The sequence below is a fragment of the Suncus etruscus genome, chromosome 6 (genome assembly GCF_024139225.1).
Source record: "Suncus etruscus isolate mSunEtr1 chromosome 6, mSunEtr1.pri.cur, whole genome shotgun sequence".
In the NCBI taxonomy this organism is placed as follows: Eukaryota; Metazoa; Chordata; class Mammalia; order Eulipotyphla; family Soricidae; genus Suncus; species Suncus etruscus.
In genome coordinates, this window is record NC_064853.1 from 21,189,819 (window position 1) to 21,211,214 (window position 21,396).

The following is a 21,396-nucleotide window of genomic DNA, read 5'->3' on the forward strand; positions in this document are numbered from 1 at the left end:
CCGAAGCGGTAGTGTGGATCGGTAAGGCATCTGCCTTGCCAGTGCTAGCCTAGGATAGAACCGTGGTTCGATCTCCAGCATCCCATATGGTCCTCCAAGCCTGGAGCAATTTCTAAGCACATAGCCAGGAGTAACCCCTGAGTGTCACCAGGTGTGGACCCCCCCAAAAAATTACTCCGGACAAGAACTGGGTGTTGAAAGGAAGTACAGTGATATGCATGTTACTTCTTCAGTAACAATATTGTAAACGACAATGTCTATAAGAAAAAAGAAAAAGACGGGGCAATAAGAGAGTAAAACAAATGTCTGCCTTAGAGACAGCCTGGTAAGAGAGGAGAGGAAGGGAGAGGAAAACTGGGACATTCGGAACTGTGCACTGGTGAAGAGTGTTGGATGTTGGACTGAAACTCAATCATGAACAACTTTGTAACTGTGTATCACAGTATTTCAATTAAAGAATTTATTTTATTGAAACAATTAAAATAAGGAGGCCGATCATTTCAGGTGAGTGAAGGAATAAAGGAATCATGTTTATTAGAAAAACATATTAAATTAATAAGGACGTTTTGAACAACAGTAATTGCATATTGTGAGTAATTTATTCATAAATGCCATGGTATAAATAGAAGAGGCACAAGATCTAATACTCAGAATGTGGACCGTAGTCTAGAATCTTTGCTGGGTTTCATAAATGCTTTAAATCTCTAGTCTCTCATTTGAAAATTAGGAATAATAGTTGCTATTCACCTCCTGAGAATTGTGTCCTGGTAAATAGCTTGTTGTAGGAAGCCAGAAATGAACAGTATAATCTACTGATTCACATATGAGATTAAAGCAGAAATACACAAAATTACCTCTAAGTAATTCTCTCCCAAATCACTAGGAACAATTGTAAACTGAAATAAGCCAGAAGGAAACGAATAGACTTAGAATAATCTCACTCTTTTGTGGGATAGAACAAAAATAAGAGACAGTATGTTAATAATACCCAGAGACAGTAGAGATAAAGGTCAGTAGGTCCAGTCCAGGGTAAAAAGGTCACCACAAAGAGTGGTGAGTGTAGATAAAGTAGAAACAGATCTATACTCTACGGGACAAGGATAGTTGGAACTGATCAGTCTGGTCAAGAACTCAGTGTTGAAAGCTAACAAGCAAGGCACCCCTCCATTAACAATAGTGCAAATCACATGTCATAAAGGAGAGAGAGAATGAGAGGGGGGGGGCAATTTGCCTGCCCTAGAACAAGGCAGGAGTTGAAGGGAAAGGTGACAGTGAGGGAAAAGTTGCACTGGTGAAGTGTGTGTGTGTGTGTGTGTGTGTGTGTGTTGTGTATACACATGTGTGAACGTGTGAATCAAAGAAAGGTAATTAAAAAATTGTGAAGGTTGTTTCCATTCTACCTGTGTAAGGACTAACTAAAACAGGTATGGGAAACCTAACTCAAAAACCATTGGCCTTACAAGTTAGGTAACAGAGGAGACCACTTATACTAGCAAAGGAGGGGGATATGGGGGCAAAGGACGGGGATATGGGAATAGGGTTGGAGGGATGACAACCTTGGTGGTGGGAATGCCCCGGATTCAATGTCACTGTGTACCTAAAATATTACTGTGAAAAATTTGTGATCCACTGCAGTCAAAATAAAAATTATTAAAAAAAATATTGGCCTCTACATAGGTTCAATCCTGATCCTAGGGAATAAATGGTGGTTCATGCAATCTCCTCTACTCAGAGAGATAATTTATGACAAGTCATTGCACCTCTCAGAACTTCAGGCTTGTTATCTCAAAAATTGGACAACCTGCAGATAATTCAACTGTGCTAAAGTAAAATGCCTCATCATTCTGATTTAACCATTATTACCCACAGGCCATTCAATTTCTCATCTGAAGATCTCACAAAGAAATTTAGGCATATCCTTCCTCTCTGGTGAGGTTTGTTATCATGAGTCAGTATTCTCAAGCCTGCTCTGTTCTAAGACAGGACAAAGATGTATTTTATGACTTTAAGTCTCAGGGTCAAATATTAGCTTAGGTTGATTTATCCAAGGTAAATGCCACCTCACGCAGCCCATCAGCAGCCAGCCAGTTTCTCTTTAGATGATGGCATGGAAGAATGGGCCATCTTTCAAACTTCTGCAGGCAGCTCTGGGGGTCACATGCAATAATGAATGGGAAGAGCTAGTTCTGGAAGCTACAAAGCATTTTGTGCATATCAAGTGGAACTTGGTTTTAAAGGAAGGGGCCTTGCTGATTTGAACTTCACCTTCAGAATGGTCTGATAGATATGGAAGTAAAGGGAGAGCTTAGGAAGAGTCCCAGCTACCTCCTTCCTCCAGTTATGTTTTTTTTTTTTGGAGGGGAAAGAAAGAGAGCTAGAGAGACCCCTCATTTTTAATATCAAATCCTCCCTGCTGATTCTGTGAAGGCCTGGAAACAGCAGGTAACAACGTGTAAGTGACTTTGAATTAAGACTGAACTCTCTGTGTCCTTCGCTTCTCCCTCAAATGTGGAATGATTTTCGAAGAATTTAATTATCTAAGAACACAGCATCAAAGCTGTTAGACCCTTGTTAGTGTTAATTCAAACTTAATGTGCATGAGATTTAGAGATCTGGGATACTAGGAAAATGATTTTAATTTAAATAGCTCTCTTTGTCCTACACATCACAAAACATCATTTAACATAGTTTTTTTTTTTATTTTTTTAATAGAATACTCTAACCCAGGTTCTCTCCCATCATAAAAAAAATGATTCTGACTATGGTGAAGTCAAATGCTCTACAAATCAGCAGGGTATGGTGAAAAGAGCAAACATGAGCTTTGGTGTCTTAGAAACCTAAGTTCAAATCTTAGAGGTTCACCTCTTTTTCTATGTATCTGTGAGCCAAAGCATACCTACTTTGAGTCTCAGTAAATTAACCTCTCAGCAAGGGCTTGGAACTGACAAGAGGGCAGGTAGGAAGAGTTGCCACCATGGATGAAAGCACAAGCTTGTCTGCAGAAGCTGGTGGTCCTGGTGGAGACCAGAGTTCTAGAATCCACCATCCATTTCAACACAAGGAAAAGGCCTAGAATTAATTCTGCTGTAAATCGGGTTTTACAACCCATAATTAAATTAAGGCTGATAACAACAACAACAAAAAAAAACAGCCCTTCCCATGAGACCTTAATTGCTTAAAAGGCCTCATGGTATTTTAAGTGAAAAATAGATCATATGGCAACTGTAGATGACTGAATTAGAGAAACAGTCAATTCTACTGTAAAACATTTGTTTAAGAAGTATGAAAAACACTGTGATCCATTAATTCCTTTGAAACTCATAAAGAAATCAATCATCTTTTTATTGGAACAGAAAAGTTTGGCTTTGAAGGAGATTAATTGAACAAATTTAGGTTAAAATTTTAGTGATTGGACCAACAAGGAATTCTGATGAATTTTAAAGTTCTTCCCCAGTTTACAAATGTTTTGTTCCTATTTTGGAGCAACTTTGAGATTTTCTCTGTAGCTGTATAGTCTAACAGTTTATTTTTTCTATAATTCATGATCATTATCAACTTCCTGTTAATTTTATAAGGGTAAGCAGGGCAGAGTGCTTTCCCTTTTCATAAATATGAATTTAAATCCCTCAATGACCAGAAGTTTTTCTCAGAACCTCACAGTGAAGTGTTAAAATCCCAGAGTCCAGAAATTTGGCTTGCAAACAACTTTCTTTCAGAGACCAGAGAAGCAGTACAGTTTAGAAAGCACTTGCCTTGCATATATCCAACCAAGGTTAAATCCATAGCAACAACTGTGGTCCCTGAGCACCACTGGTTATAGCCCCAAAACAACAACAACAATTTTTTTTCAGTATATATTCTGCAAAAGACCTTCCACTACCTAGATTGGTTGGCAAAAAAATTCTGTCCTTATAACATTAATTTTCCTATTGGTTATCATCATACACAACTTATTGAATGATGCCCCATTCTTATCAAACTTTATTCATAAAGTCATATACATTTTCATCCTTTACATTTCTTGTAAGTTAAGTCAATGCAACTCTTTTACATTTTAGTCAAAATTCTCCAGGTAAATAAAAATAAGAATGTTTCTTGTTATAAGACTTTCAAGAACATAAAGAGGTTTAGCAATTTTGGATTGGGGACATCAAGTGAAATAATAAGAACCTAGAATATATATGACCCTAATATATAAAATGTTATTTACCACAGTACTACATGTTCCTTAAAATAGGGGAAGAGGGGACAGAGTGATAGTGCATTGCATAGGTGTTTGCCTTGCATGCACCAATGCAGATTTGATCCCTGACATCCCAAATGGTCCTCAATTCCTGAATGAACAGTCCAGAGTAGACCCTGAGCATCAATAAGTGTGGCCCAAAAACAAATTAGAAAGAAAAGATCATAAATGTCTTTTGGCAATTATATTTCCAGTGATTAGATATAATGTTTGGCATACATTTATCCTCCCAAATAGGCCTTGCATTTTTTTTTAATTCTAGGCCTTACAGATTTTCAGTCATGTCAAATATGCCACATTTTTTGTTAGCTGAGTTAAAAACAAAACACAACACTGAATTAAAATTTTTAACGAGTTCCACAGACATTGGTAAGATTGATGAGAATCACTTAAGAAACTTAAACAATCCAATCTGTCTGGGAGTTACATATGGAATCAAGTTCAAGAAAGACTAAAATGGTAATGAAGGGGGTGGGGACTCTAGCTGACAGGAAAACAATAGGGAGTCTCAGAACTGCAGAAAAAGGTTGTTTGTACTAGTTACAAGTTTTTTAATACCACTGAGCAAGTAAACTCTTGACTTAGATTTCATGTTCTATCATACCTGAACATGTTCACATTTCTTATGTGAAATGTGGGGCTGCTATCTATATTGGTCCTCATTATATGGTGCTAGGGCCAAAAGGCCTAAGAACCTCAGATATTATGGTTAAGGTCTTATTCAAAATGAGCTGAATTAATATTGCTCCTCAGAAAGGAAAGGTGAGGCAGCGAGAGTACAGCGGTAGAGCATTTGCCTTGACCATGGACAACCACAACAGACATGTGTTCAATCCTATATGGTCCCCAGAGCCTGCCAGGAGTGATTTTTGAGCACAGAGCCAGGAGTAATTCCTGAGCACTGCTGGGTGTGACCCAAAAACCAAAAAAGAAAATAATAAAGACGACAAAAGAGAGAGAGAGAAAAAGAAAGAAAGAAAGAAAGAAAGAAAGAAAGAAAGAAAGAAAGAAAGAAAGAAAGAAAGAAAGAAAGAAAGAAAGAAAGAAAGAAAGAAAGAAAGAAAGAAAGAAAGAAAGAAAGAAAGAAAGAAAGAAAGAAAGAAAGAAAGAAAGAAAGAGAAAGAAAGAGAGAAAGAGAGAGAGAAAGAAAGAGAAAGAGAGAAAGAAAGAGAGAAAGAGAGAAAGAAAGAAAGAAAGAAAGAAAGAAAGAAAGAAAGAAAGAAAGAAAGAAAGAAAGAAAGAAAGAAAGAAAGAAAGAAAGAAAGAAAGAAAGAAAGAAAGAAAGAAAGAAAGAAAGAGAGAGAGAGAGAGAGAAAGAGAGAGAAAGAGAAAGAAAGAAAGAAAGAAAGAAAGAAAGAAAGAAAGAAAGAAAGAAAGAAAGAAAGAAAGAAAGAAAGAAAGAAAGAAAGAAAGAAAGAAAGAAAGAAAGAAAGAAGAAAGAAAGAAAGAAAGAAAAATAAGAAAGAAAAAGAAAGTTTCTTTAAAGAAAAATTAGTCTTAGGATCAAAAATGAAAAATAAGAACTTAAATATTCAGCATGAACTAAAGCATAAACTTAATGATTTAGAAGACAATAATAATGTCAAGCCTATACTTACAGTTCTAGTATTGTTTGTGAATATACTTGCTAGAATGCAGAAATAGGACATATTAAATTGTATGCAATATTGACTTTTATTTCATGTTTATGAGACCTCAGAATGTAAGAAAACATATTGCTCCTTCAAAGCAATGTATTATATCAGTCTAAAGTATGTTTTTAGTTGTAATTAATAGATGTTCAGCAAATATTTAGAATAGAATGAATATATCTAACCAAGGAGAGAAATCCCGTGGTTAGCTGTTCAATCAAATAATACAACACTCAAACCTTGTTTGTTACTAATTTGATTTTGACTTTGCCTCTAGCTTTCTAAGTTGCTGGAAAGGTTCCTTTTATGTGACTAGTTTATTGCCTGATAGAGAAAAGTAATTGCTCATTTTTGTTTGTTTGTTTGGGATTACATGCAGAGAGGTTTAGGGACTACTCCTGCCTCTGTACTCAGAGGAAAAAAAAAGTAAAATAAGATCATTCTTTTTTTTTTTTTTTTTTTGGTTTTTGGGTCACACCCGGCAGTGCTCAGAGTCTATGCTCAGAAATCGCTCCTGGCAGGCTCAGGGGACCATATGGATGCCGGGATTCAAACCACTTTCCTTCTGGATGCAAGGCAAATGCTTTACCTCCACTTTGACAACTATATAGGATGCTGAGACTTGAACCAGTTTGGTCGCATACAAGTCAAATGCCCTACCTGCTATATTATCTCTCTTGCCTAGTTGTTCATTTCTAATTGGTTTAAGAGTTTTCACTGTTTTATATTTTCTACACACCCCCAAAGTAAGACCAATACCTGGGTTCAAGGCATATTTCATAATTGACTGCAAAAACGTATGGTAGGGCCCAGAGAGATAGCACAGCGGTGTTTGCCTTGCAAGCAGCCGATCTAGGACCTAAGGTGGTTGGTTCGAATCCTGGTGTCCCATATGGTTCCCCGTGCCTGCCAGGAGCTATTTCTGAGCAGACAGCCAGGAGTAACCCCTGAGCAACGCCAGGTGTGGCCCAAAACCCAAAAAACAAACAAACAAACAAACAAAAAAGTATGGTATCACTGAGCATTTAAAATGCTTTTACACATATCCTCATAGTTACATGGAGATATTGGCTGGTATATATAGGATGTGATTCATTCAAGTATTGGACAATTCAAGATTGGATGAGTTTATTTTTCATATGATTTTTTTATTGTGACTAAAGAGTGAATAACAAATCTTTCACAGTAGTATTTAAGGTACATGGTGACAAAGAATCAGGGCCATTCCCACCATTATGCAAAATTACTTCATAAATTGTCATTGTGATATCTAAAAGAGAACTAATGGTAAGGGGCCAGTGCAGTGGTACAAAAGGTAAGGCATCTGCCTTGCCCACACTAGCCTAGGACAGACTGCGGTTCTATCCCCTCGAGTTTCATATGGTCCCCCAAGCCAGAAGTGATTTCTGAGCACATAGCCAGGAGTAGCTCCTGAGTGTCACCGGGTGTGGCCCAAAAACAAACAAAAAAACACACCAAACAAACAAACAAAAATAAAGAACTAATGGTAAAAAAAAATAGAAGGAAAGCATCTGCAGATATACATTTTAAGGATGGGCTATAAGAACACTGCACTTACCTTGTTTCTTCATTTTGTTGACTGGCTTATGGTCTGTCTCTCAAAGTAGGTATTAAGGAAAAAAGTTGAGTTACATGTGGATTTTGCTGTAGCAATTGCTTCATTCCTGAGGTATAGAACAAGATTCTGAAAACACAGATCAGATTTTATCACTCCTGCGCTAAGCCCTTCTCCTGTGTCCACAATCTCAGGATCTCTCCCTGTTGATCTCCAGTGAGTGTGTGTGTATGGAAAGATCTTTATTAGAGGGGCTACAAAGTGGGAGTGCTCCCTCTGGATGATACAGCACTGCTTAACCACTTTGGGCACCTAATATTATTAGGCATTAGGAGCCATAGAAGCCATAGAAGTCATAAATTAGGGTATGATATACTCAGAGATAGGTAAGTCACCAGCAGCCATGTAACAGTGGTCTTCTCCAAGAAACCAGTCATTTAATACATCTTTGAAAATACAATTCATAGGGCCCAGAGAGATAGCACAGCGATGTTTGCCTTGCAAGCAGCCGATCCAGGACCAAAGGTGGTTGGTTCGAATCCCGTTGTCCCGTATGGTTTCCCTGTGCCTACCAGGAGCTATTTCTGAGCAGACAGCCAGGAGTAACCCCTGAGCACCGCCGGGTGTGACCCAAAAACCAAAAAAAAAAAAAAAATACAATTCATAAGAGTGTGTAGAAAAACATATTAATCTTTGAGTCCTGATTGGAGCTGAATTAAGGTGAGATGGATGGAGAGTGAGAGGCCTTTCCCAGCCGGGGCCATGCTCCTGCAACTCCCTCCAGTCGTAAGGTCTGAGGGTTCAGGATAGCAGCGAGGAAATGATCCCCAGACAGTCTGGTTTCAGGAGACATGAAGCTTTATTCAAGGCCCTAGCCACCTGGGCTAACCTTTTAAGCAAACTCCATAAGTAGCCCTGCATTCAAGCCTTTCTCTTCTCCCTCCAACCTGCTTCTAGCTCCATCTCTCTTGCTGAATCCTCAATCCCCTTTACACCCCTCAGGCAATCCTTTTGTTACCCCTCCCAGAAATGGGTAGGTCTTACCATCAGGTAAGGTTTTGCAGGAAGATGCGGCTGGGGTAATAGAGGTGCATCTTCCTTTGAAAACAAGTGAAATCTGTTTATCCAGGACCATTTGAGTGCAAGTGTGAACATAGAATAATGTACAGTGATTGGATCTCATCTGACCAACGACCAAACAATTGCCCAAAGTCTTCACATAGATTTCTTTTCTGGGAAACTTCTTTGAGAATTTTTTTTTGTTTGTTGTTGTTGTTGTTGTTGTTGGTTTTTGGGCCACACCGGGAGATGCTCAGGACTTACTTCTGGCTATCTGCTCAGAAATAGCTCCTGGCAGGCACGGGAGACCATATGGGATTCGAACCAACCATCTTAGCCCTGGGTCGGCTGTTTGCAAGGCAAATGCCGCTGTGCTATCTCTTCGGACCCTTCTTTGAGAATTTGAACAGGGTGACACACCCTTTTGATGCTCAGGGGTTACTCCTGGCTAAGGGCTCAGAAATTGCCCCTGGCTTGGGAAGACCATATGGGACGCAGGGGATCGAACCATGGTCCTTCGGTCCTTCCTTGGCTAGCGCTTGCAAGGCAGACACCCTACCTCTAGCACCACCTCGCTGGCCCCGTGGTTTCCTTTTTTATTGATAGAAACAAACATAGTTTTTCTGTCATATACCAGATAATATGTAAAAAGCACTATGCTTGGCCCACAATTATATATATTTTTTTGGATTTTGGGTCACACCTGGTAGCCCTCAGGGATTATTCCTGGCTCTTCCCTCAGAAATTGCTCCTGGCAGGCTCGGGGATCAAATGGGATCTTGGGATTTGAACCACTGTCCTTTCACATGCAAGGCAAATGCTTTATCTCCATGCTATCTCTCCAGCCCCATTAGCCCACAATTACTAAAGACTCCTCCAAGACAAGTTAAATCAAAAATCGAGTGGGAAACTCTTTAATTATGAAGTAAGTTGGCTTATCCTATGCATTTTAATATGTTTAGGGTAAATTCTTAAATGAAGAGATAATGCCTGATAAGCTGCTTAAATATTTGAATACCAGTAATAAAACCATAATTAAAAAATAAACAAGCAAAATGTTATAGTAAATATCTTTCTAAGATTGATATTCCCTCATGGATTTTTTTTTTATTTCAAATGGATAAAAATTTTTATCTTACAGTCTTTGGGAGTTAGTTGAACATTTCATTATCAGTGTAACTTCACACATGTTAACTGGTTTAATGACATTGTATTTTGGATCATTTGACTAAAGACAGCAATATCCTGTCAAATAATTTTAATTAAAATGGTGTAATTGTACTTAGGGACTTTATTCTAGTATTTGTCAGTATAAAAATTATATAAATAAATTTTCCCCACCCTGAGTTTGCTGTATGGTCTTGGGTGAAGCAAATAACCTTTCTCAGTTCTGCTGTTCTCATTCATAAAAGAATTTGCCTACTTTAATCTTTATGTTTCTTTTGCATATGTAAGCTTTAAAATTATATAGCATTATTTTTATGATGTAAGTGTAAATTTCATTAAATGTTAACAATAGTTTAAATACTGCATTCTATTCTCTGTGGTAAGTCCTGGTGAATTATGATGAATGCATATGACTTTTCTTTAATGAGCACGCTCCCTTTTCTATTCAACAGCATAACTACCAGTCAGCACAAAAAATATAAAATACACCATATTCATCTATTAGCACTGCTGTAAAAACATATATTTTTTTCTCTTATAGTTCTGGAGGTCAGAAGTTGGATATCAAGGTATCCACACAACAGTGTGTTTTCCAAACACGTTAAAAGGATTCCACTCCTCACCTCTTCCAGCTTCCGGTGGCTCCAGGTATTCTTTGGCTTGAGGTAACATGACTCCAATCTTTGCTTCTGTGGCTCATATTTATTCCTTTATTTATATTTCTTTTCTGTATGTCTTACAATAATACCTACAATTAAATTATGAACATCCTCTAAAATCCAAAAGTGGCTCCTACATTCTCATTTAAGATATTAACTTGAGATGAAAAATCTAGAAAGATTTTTTTTCCCCCAAATAAAGTGGACTTTACAATCTCTGAGGATTGGAAAGTGGATCTTTACTTTTAAAGAGCCAGTATACAAGGCAAAAGCAACAGACCAGCCAAAATATTGCTTTATTCTTACATCCATTATAACAACTTGGGTATCTAAACAGTTAAATCATGACATCCATATAAAATAGAATTATACATTGTAAATGATTTTAAATGTGTATCTATAAATTTTAATTAGGTCTATAAAAGGGGGTTGCAGAATTTTTTTATAAAGATTTTAGTAGGGGACCTCACTAATGATAAGAGCTGGGTCAGGTCAAACCTCCGTGACATTTGTCTAGATGTCAGTGAGGGTGTGAAGTATATGTCTGAGAGAAGTTACCATTTTAGAGAAATGAAGGAAGATCATCACAACTTTTGAGCATATTGAACCAAGAAAAGGTGGACATAAGTGGGGGCTTAAATCTTACAGAGAGACTTAAAAGACTATTATTTTGCAAACTGAGGTATAATAAAGAGCCATTTAGGTTGGTAGGTAACAGGATCTGAATTATACTTTTAAAGTCATTGTGGCTAATAGTTGGATCACATGAGAGAAGCAGGAGTATAAATAAGCAAAAAGTGATTACTAAGTGTTGATTATAGCCTGATCTAGGATAGTGGAAGGTTGATAGAAGAAGTGAATGGGTTTGAGTTACACATTAATAATAGACAACAGTATTTGGAAAGGGTTGGCTGCTAGGAAATGAAATAAAGAAAAGCTTCAAGGGTGGTTCTCAGATGGACATAGTCAGGGGACTCATATGCAATTAAATAATGAAATAAGTAATAGTGCCTGGAATAGGTTGGCATTGGTGTGTAGAGTACAAGTAAAATGTTTGATTTGGCTTTGAAATTTGTTAGCTAAGCTAAATGGTAAAGGGCACGTAACAAGTAGAAATTCAGAGACATGCTACTTTCAGGGCATACAAAGGACTCCTTGGAGAGAAACACAAAAGTGAATGTTGAAGTTGCAAATGATCTTTTTTCCTGTACAGCCCCGCTTATCATGTTTCTTTATATCCAGCAGTATTTTGATCCTTCCAGTGACCTGCCTTCCTACTCCAAACCAATTCAAACTAGATGTGCCCATCTCAGATCATAGCATTCAATCAGAGACTGTGATTCCTATGTCACAGTCATCTGTAACCACTGTGATTGCAACAATGCAGTTATGAAAAATTCTCAATACTGGTCATATTATTTTAATGATTGGTAGGATATACTAACTTTATTTTAGAGATAATATTATGTGCCCATATTTTAATGTATGTGTGGTTCTTCATTCTCAGCAACCATGGTTAGTGGCAGCAGAGTTGAGTAGAGGGCAGTAATGATACAGAGTTAGGAAAGTAGAAGGAAGGACTTGAAGTGTTAGTGAGCACATTGGATGTATTACTCAGCTTTTTGCTGCTACAAAATATATATATCCACTACAAATTTTGCCTTGACCCTCAAATATTTAGTCCCTTTGGTATTGACATCTCTGGTTTCTAGAATAGTCTCAATTGATAACCACATGACAAAAGACACTCACATGAACTGTGAGTAATACCCAGGGTCACTGGCACTCTGGACATGTCAACTTCATGCAAATTCAGTCTCTCCTGTTGAGGAAACTTGTGGTAAAGCAAGTGTAGGATAGTCATAATTCTATCGGATAGTGTTGAATCTGATATGCTAGATTAGACCAACCAAGAAAAATTCTTTCAAATATGGAAAATTTTTTCAGTGACTATAGGTGATAGGGGAAAGAAACTTAATTAATAAACATATACCATGGAGTCAGAATGATAGTACAAGGGTTGTTAGTCGCCTTGCTCACAGCTCAGTTTGATCTTAGCCACTGCATGTGTTTCCCTTAGCATCACTAGGACTGATCCTACACACAGTTAATTTGTGGCCCAAAGTAAAAGTAAATATCAAAGTTTTAGTACTAATATATCAAGAACCAAATCTTTCTTTTAAGAAATTTTAATATCATAATTAGTAGGAATGTTCCCAAATCTTTCATGTCTATAATATAGAATGCACCAAGGTACTTTCAATAAATAGCTTATGAATTAAAATATTCATTTCCAGAATATAGTAGTAATGATTACTTTGGAAATGAATCTTTTTTTTTCTTTTTTATTGTAAGAATTTATTCAAGAGACAAAATTGATTAACATAATGAGGTAAACTAACATAGCATAATAGAGTGACCTAATGTAACATATAATATAATTGATATAATAATAATACATGCAAGTCAAACTAAGTTTCTGATTAAAAACACATTTTTTCCATAATGGATTACATATCTTTCACAGTAGTATTTTAGGTACATATTAACATTGAGTCAGGGGAATACCCATCTCCAACTATGTCCTCCCCCCATTTCAGTTCCCTTTCTACAGCCCATATACCCCACCATCACCTCCCGGGCTGCTAGAGTAGGTGGACCCCTCTTTATCTGGCTTACTATTAATGATCACATATCTGTTTGGTCCTGGAACCCTCCCTGGTTTCCCCCTCTATTTAAGAGGCAGAGCTAGAAAAATTGAGGATGTAGTTTTGTTTGAAGGCAAGAAAAGCAATAGAATGGGGTACAAAATAAGAGGAGAAAAAAGAGAAGTCAAAAGTCAAATACGCTGAAAATGGGCTGAGTCCCACTAGAGGCTTCCATCCTCAGTTTGAGGGAGGATGTGAAAAAGGTAATTGAAATACCACAACAATACGGAAAAAAAAAAATCGAATTAAATAATCAGTGAGCACTACAGCAATAAAGACAGGCACCATACAATAGTCTCAGTTCTGAAATCAAATCATGCTTGAGTGCAAAAAGAAAGAGAAAGACAAGACAAAATAAAATAAAATAATATTGGAGACATCAACCGTAATCTCCACACCAAAATAAAGACATCAAAAAAATCGATATATCGATAAATAAACATGTGGAAAAATTCTGTATTACTCCTAGTCACTGACTTATTAAGTGTCCTACTATATACCAAGTAGTAAACTTTTACAGAATTTATTTTATTTAATGATTAAAATAAACATTAGAGTTGCCTGTTACTGTAGCAGAGATTAATGTTGCTCAGGGTTATGAAATTCACTTAAATTCACACAACTCAGTGTCAGACTAAGAATAGAAATGAAGCATAGTTCTAAATTGTTAGGACTTAATCATTATTCATGTTCTACTCTATATTTATAAAATACAGCAATTCTGCTTCTTAGAAACAAACAGGAGGGAGACTATACTTCCAGTTATCCAGAGATAACTCATCCTTGGATCTAGAGTGAATATCAGAACCTTTGACTTTTCTAAGGCACAGAAAAATAAAGAAAAGCCAGGCTGAATTTTGCCTTGTTATTTTTGATAGCCTTCCCTAACCTTTTCTTCCATCCTTCCTCACTTCCATCTTTCCTCCCTCCCTTCCTTCCCCCTTCCTCCCTCTTTTCCTTCCCTTCCTTCTTTCATTTCTTTCTCCCTTTATTCCTCCTGCCTCCCTTCTTTCCTTCACTTCTTTCTTTTCATCCTCCCTTTATTATTTCCTCTCTTCCTTCCTCCTTCCTCCCTCTTTTCTTCCTTTCCTCCATCCCTCCCTCCCTCCCTTCCTTTCTTTCTTCCTCCCTCCTTTCCTTCCTGCTCTTTTCCCTCCATTCCTTCCTCCATTCCTCCTTCCTTTTCTTCCTTCCCTTCTTCCCTCCATTTCTTTCTCCTTTTCCTTCCTCCCATCTTCCTTCCTCCCTTCCTTCCTTTTCCTCCTTTCCTTCCCTCCCTTTTTCCTCCCTTCCTTCCTTACTTCTTCCCTTCCTCCCTCTTTTCCTTTGTATCTTCCTTCCTCTTTTCCTTTCTCTCTCCCTCTCTTCCTTTTTTTCTCCCACCCTCCTTTCTTTCTTTCTTTCTTTCTTTCTTTCTTTCTTTCTTTCTTTCTTTCTTTCTTTCTTTCTTTCTTTCTTTCTTTCTTTCTTTCTTTCTTTCTTTCTTTCTTTCTTTCTTTCTTTCTTTCTTTCTTTCTTTCTTTCTTTCTTTCTTTCTTTCTTTCTTTCTTTCTTCCTTCTTTCCTTCCTTCCTTCCTGTCATCTGTATGTGTGTAAAGTAAATAGTTGTTCTTAAAATATTTACTTAGAGAAATATGAAGAGAGAGAGAGAAAGAGAGAGAGATGGTCATAGAGAGCATGGACTTCTCCAGATTGGAAACATCAGGACATAATTTTTATATATAGGAAAAATTATATACAGTTTCTTTAAATTGCCTCGACCTGAAGTTCTCTGCAGATATAAAGGTTAATGCTGGGGGGGGTGGTGGTGGTGGAGCCTGAATGCTAATCATACCTTTCATTTTCTTATTTTGGCCTTTATAGTATCTTTGGCTTTCTTCTCTGAGGGGGTTCACCCTTCATAGGTGGTGCCTCATTTTATGTATCTCTAAAGAGCTCAGTATTTGCATGTCAAATTGATGGGATATGATCCTTATGCCTTGGGGCTTCTTCAGAACTAGGCAATTTCTTCTTAGTTTTATTATTTCCTTAAACACACATTAGCAGGACCTGCAATACTCTCACACTAAATATTACACCTCTTTACACCGTTGAGTTGTATGTAGATGGGTAAAAATCAATCTTCTGTGGCTGCTTTCTGCTGGCAAATGATGTTGGCTTGCTTATGTAAGAACATGAAATTTCATGCTAAGTATTAATGGGACTCAGTATTAATGGGGCCCTCTTCCTCATTTCTTTACTCTTTCCCTCTTTACTTCTTTATTTTCCCTTTTTCTCTTCTTTGTTTTGTCATCTACTATCCTGCTTTTCTTCATAATTTCCAGATAGGCTGTCTTCCTAATTATAAGGGAATTCCTTCTTTCCATAGTGTGCTCTCATATGTATTTGTTGATGACTATTCAATGACCATGTCAGCTACATCACTCTTAACAGTAGTCCAGTGACAGACCAGGCATACATTTCTATAACTCACTGTTTATAAGGAGTTTTAGCAACTACTTCCAGGGATTGCAAGCACCATGAGTAATCAGATATATAAAATATGGCTCCAATATATGGTTGGGAAGAAGCTTTTCAGTCGGCTCAACCTGTAAGAAGAACAAAAGAGAGAATGATAGAATGACAGAGGGGTTTCATTTAAACTAGATCCTACAGATTGGAAAGGATTGCAGTAAATAAGCATGGACAAGAGTAATTCTGGAAGAGAAAATAATATGAGCAAAGCAATCAATGTAAACATGAACAAAACATAGTAGGGAAAAGAGCATCTTCTATTGATATATCATCTTCTATTGATATATCATTGGGGTATATAAATGTAGGCTTCTGGGAGAAGATTGTGAGATGAATGCAGAGACACCGAGGAACAGTTTGTTTTTCACAAAAAGAAACTTCTGTTCTTCATGAGTTTCCAGTGGTATGTTTGGTTTTTATTTCCTCCATTTGCCTTATCGATACCAAGTTCTTATAACCACCATTACTAAAGTATATGCTGTGTCTTCTTTTACAATTCTCCTTCATGATTTTTTACATCTTTGAAATGTCTTCATTAAATTGATGGCATAGTTCATGTAGAAAGTTCCCAAACCTAAAATTATACTAGATTAAATTATAAAATAGAAGATAGTTCCTGTTATTATTAATACAGTGCTGGCTTAATTTGGGGAACTCAGTGAAGTTCTATTTCTATCCAAGGATGTCATCTCTTAGGTCTCAAAGCTTTGACCTCCTTGACACATCTTGGTCCTGAAGTTCATTTCCTTTAGAGCCTATACTGTTATTTCCTGGGCAACATACTGTTCACATCTTAGTATTTTCAATCAAAGTCACATCCTGAATTAACTATGCTGCTCTCAGGTAGGAAGTACATTGACAAGCTTAGTTTAGATTATGGACTCCAAAAGAAATTCCATACTTCCATAACTAAGAAATTGAAGCTTCTGGAATAAAGAGATGGAAAATTATGAGTAGTATTAGTGCTGATCAGGGAACTAAGGAGAATACTTTAGAAACATATAGATATTTTTGCTGCCATTTTAAAACTGAGAAATGTATGTTCATAATACCATTGCACTAAAAACGGAAGTCCCTTTACTTGGAGAAGATCATGTATATCAAGAGAAATACATTCTCTTGTATATATACATATATGTGTTATAAATATCTATATACGTATATATAATGTGTTCACACATATATACATATACTTTACTATGGCAGTTGGAAGAGACAGTTGGAGAGAGTCAGTTGGCAGTTGGAAGAAATATGGCAGTTGTGCTTGGAGACACCCCCTGGACATGCCAGTATAAAAAGAGAAACTTGGACTGTTGAAGGGGGGGCCCAAAATAGTGACAGAGCAGTGCCTGCTGGCTCAAGTGGGGGTCAGAGATAAAGAATTGGAGAAATGCTGCTTGCTTTGCAACTATTCGTTTTTATATCTTCTTTGAACCCAGGACTCCTCTGGCCACCTCTGTTGGGTGAATTTTCATCTAATCCTCTTTCCCTCTCTCTAGAACCCCTGAGCATCATCAGTAGACCAGAGACACAAGTAGAAACAAAACTTATATGAAGTTCCTTCTCTCCTCTCTCTTCCTCTGTCCCAGGCGGTTGGTCCCTACAAGTTGGCATCCCTAGGTGGACTCGAGGCCCCACCTGGCAGCCTTGGGGATCTGCAGCCTGCAATTCTGCAGCCCTGGGCTCCTTGGGCTTCTGCACTGTATAGTGTGTGATTTATATATATTATATATGTATATGATATATACATATTATATGTGTGTGTAAAACTTGTTTAAGAGCCACACTCAGTAGTATTCAGCTACACTCTGTACTAGCTTTGTGCTCAGTGATCACTCCTAGCAGGCTCAGGGAACATATGGGATTCTATAGTGATCAAACCTGGATCAGCAGCATGCATCGCAAGCAAGCACCCAGCCTGCTGTACTATCTCTCCAGTAGATATGTTAATAAATATATTTAATAATATATAAAAACCGTACACAAAAATACTGTAAAACCAGAGGTGAAAGAACGCTATGATATTATTCCCTGGGGAGAGACCACAGACAGGTTTCATGGGCTGTGACCCTGAACAAGTTATTTAACTTCTCTTTGCTTCTATTTATTTGCTCAAACACTAGATATAATAGTAGTATCCACTTCACAGAGTTGCTGAAAGAGGATTAAATGGGATGTTTACAAATACAGGTGACCAAATAATGCCATTCTATTCATTATGTGTATAATCCTCACAGCATCCAGGTCAGTAACTGAGGGCAACTCCTTAGGAGAGGTGAAATCACTGAGGCCTAATATGCAAACCCATAGACAAGTTCTAGATTGCCAAACCGCTCCCCCTTCTCCCTTCCTTCCCACCTCTGCTGTGTCTTAATGAGATCCCTGGCTCTCCGGGTCTTTGCTTGCAGTTAACAGGATCTACATCTGGGGAACTGCACATGCAAATTATTATTAGCATGAAAACAGGTAATTATTATTTTTTTAACATTTGCATCATCACAGATGATCTTTGCTTTAGACGTTCTTTAGCAATGAATGACTGAACCAAAGGGCTTGCAGTTCATTCAGAGAGTCATTAATTCTACAATAAGAAATTCATTTACTGTCACTCATGTTGCTTAAACAATGCAAAGCAAAGAGTGACTGCAGAACAATCTTAGAGTGTAAGGGCTGGCAAAGAAGCTGGAAAGCAGCTACTCTAACCTTTTCATTTACATATGAGGAAAGGCCAGAATGGGGAAGGTCACACAGCTAATTAGTGGCAGAACAGGGACCAAAATCCATATTCGAAAAATTTCCATGCCAAAGTCTTGCCATTAAGTTTGAAAGTTGATCATTGACTCTTGTTTGGTCAGAAAATCCTTGATTGTTAAAACATATTGCGAGTATAAGAAAGAGATACTTAATGTGTTAAAGACTTCAACATGAAACTATATTGGGAACCCTTCATAAACTCCTTGCTCTGTATTAATTTTGTCTTGTTTATTTCTTCAGCACATGGATAAAGGGAAAAACAACTACCTCCATCTAATGAATGGTCTCATTTGAGTTCTGCCAATGTTAAGGCATGAGCTAAAAACATTTCACATTGAACCAGAGCAAATTGCGTATGGTAACCATTGCATAATGAAGGAACACAATGAAGAATTACAGTTCAAATTACTTATCAGGTCTCTTCCATTTTCTAAGTTTTTAAAGTAGAAAATTGCACAGTATAATTACAGTAAGTTAATTTGCATTCATATTACCATTCAATGAGCAATTACATTCTTTTTTATTTAAAAAAATATTTTACAGAGTATGATTTGCATCAGTATGTTTCCAAGAAAGAGTGGCAACTTTTTCCTTATGAAGAGCTCAGACAAATTTAACAAGGCAACCTATACTTCCTGCTAAAGAGTTGCAGCTTCTTACTTGTAAAATAACAATAAAAATATCCACGAGTTGGGTGAGGCTGTTCCAGGCACCATGTTTCTAACTATTTACCCTGGTGAAGCAGGCGGAGAGATACTACACTAAGCAGTGAGGAAAAGTTTAACCGGAAGTCAGCTTTTTTCTTCATGGCCTCTCTTGGCCATATGCTCCCTCTGCCCAGTGCTCCCCATCTGCTTTGTGTTTTCTCTCCTAAACCCACATAATAATCCCTTTATTCAATCCAACCCCCAATCCAAGATAGAGGAAGGTCAATTCAAAGACAAAAACAACTACCCAGTTGATTTTTACATCTTAAAGAAAGAGGTTAGGGGAAAAGAAAGTTGGGGGAAGGATTCACCTTACATTTACTGAATTAGGGGTCTAGAGAGAACCGAACCCTTTGAAGTGTGAATATGGTTTCAGAGCTTTTAGATAAGAACTGTTCAAGAAATTGGAGAATATCAGAGCTTGGAAAATCTGCTTTCTTTAGACACCTTTCCAAGTTCCCTTCCACCATCTGAAGTTTGAGTTTCCTCAAATGATTTCCTGCCAAGTCATCATCCAGCCTATATTTGATTAACTCCTGAGCCCAGGAAAATCATTACCTTCTGATGGCACCTTTTTGTGTTGAATAGTGCTTTCATTCTGTGGAGGATACTAACTATTCTTGTTCTACTGTATATTCATGTCATACATCCAATGCTTTTGTCCTGTGCTGCAGCAAGCTTTCTTTCTATACTGGAAGTATAATAGCATTTTATTCTGGACATGCAATTTTAGCACAAATAGCTATTTGGGGCCATAATCAAGTGGTACCCACAGGACTGTGGGAGCTCATCGACTGTTCCACTTTCTCTGTGCATATTCTTTTTGAAAATTCAATTATAATAAAATAGACATACATTGAAATGCATGGATTTTGAGAGCAGTTTGATCAGTTTTGATTAATTCATTTGTCTTTTTAATCAACATTGCTTTAAAGATGCAATATATTCTATTATCCCAAAGAGTACCTTTTAAAACTTCTCAAGCAATTTCCTTTCACAGAGGCAACTAGTATTCTAATTTTCCTCTTTACTGACTTATTTTGTCTATTCTTTAATATAAATGGCATCATAATAATGTCCTTTTATGAGATGAGTTTTTTCCATAATATGTTTTTAGATTTTATCCATGTTGGTAAGTATATCAATATACCATAAGTGTACTTCCTTATTTATTTAGTAGTATAAATGGCTAGAATATTCCACAATTAATATATCCATCCCATTATGGAAAGACACTTATTTTTATTTCTAGTTTGACATATTATAAATAAAACTTCTATAAGCATTCTAGTGTTACCCCACCCCCATTCCTCCTGTGTAATCTTACCTGCTAATAGACCTCCCATTTCTGGGAGGGGTCTTTGGTAGATAACAAAAGGCTTTGTTCCGAAGGGCAAAAGGAATTTGCCTGGATGGAGAATGGAGAAGGTAGCAGAGGGGAGATAGCTGAGGAACAAGGTACAATGCAGGGCAGAATAGAAATCCAGCGTAAATGGTTATGGTTGGCCGCACATGCGGTGGCTAGGGCATGAATAAAGCTGATATTTCATGGAACCTGACTGCAGTGAGTTTTCTACCCGCTGCTTTCCTGAACCCAGATGGGAGGGGATTGGAGCCATGTGGTCTTGGGCTGGAGAAGAAAGGCCTCCGTCACCATCCACAACCATCCAAGCCCATCCAAAGGGCTTTGATGCAACATTTTAGTACATAGTATATATGTTTGCGTACATGTACTTATATATTAATTTTTTCTGGATAAATACCTAGCAATAGATTACATAAGTCTCCATAGACAAGTTGTATAATAAGCTTATTAAGAAAGTGCTGGTCAGTTTTCTAAAATAATAATATATATACAGATATTATAATTTCAGTAGCAGTGTATCATAATTCCATATTCTCATTAATATTCAATGTTGTCAGGCTTTCAAATTTTATTATTTTAATGGGTTTTATGACTTCATCTGCATTTCCTTATGATCAGTGATGTTTTGCCTCTTTTCATGTGGTCATTCATACTGTTCAAGTATGTTCTCTACATTGTAATGAGGGGTTGGGTTATGAATTGGTAGAAATCTTTATATTTTCATCATTCAAATTCTTTGTCATGATAAGCTTTTAGGGGCTGAAGCGGTGGCGTGGAGCAATAAGGCATCTGCCTTGCCTTTGCTAACCTAAGATGGACCCCGGTGTGATCCCCCAGCGTCCCATATGGTTCCCCCATGCCAGGAGCTATTTCTGAGTGCATAGTCAAGAGTAACCCCTGAGTGTCACTAGGTTTGGCCAAAACAAAAGATAGGCAATAGGCAGGAAGAGCCAGAGTCGAGTTGGTCCTTAGTAGAAAGCTTGTCACTGCAGAAAAGAGCTGGGATGGTTCA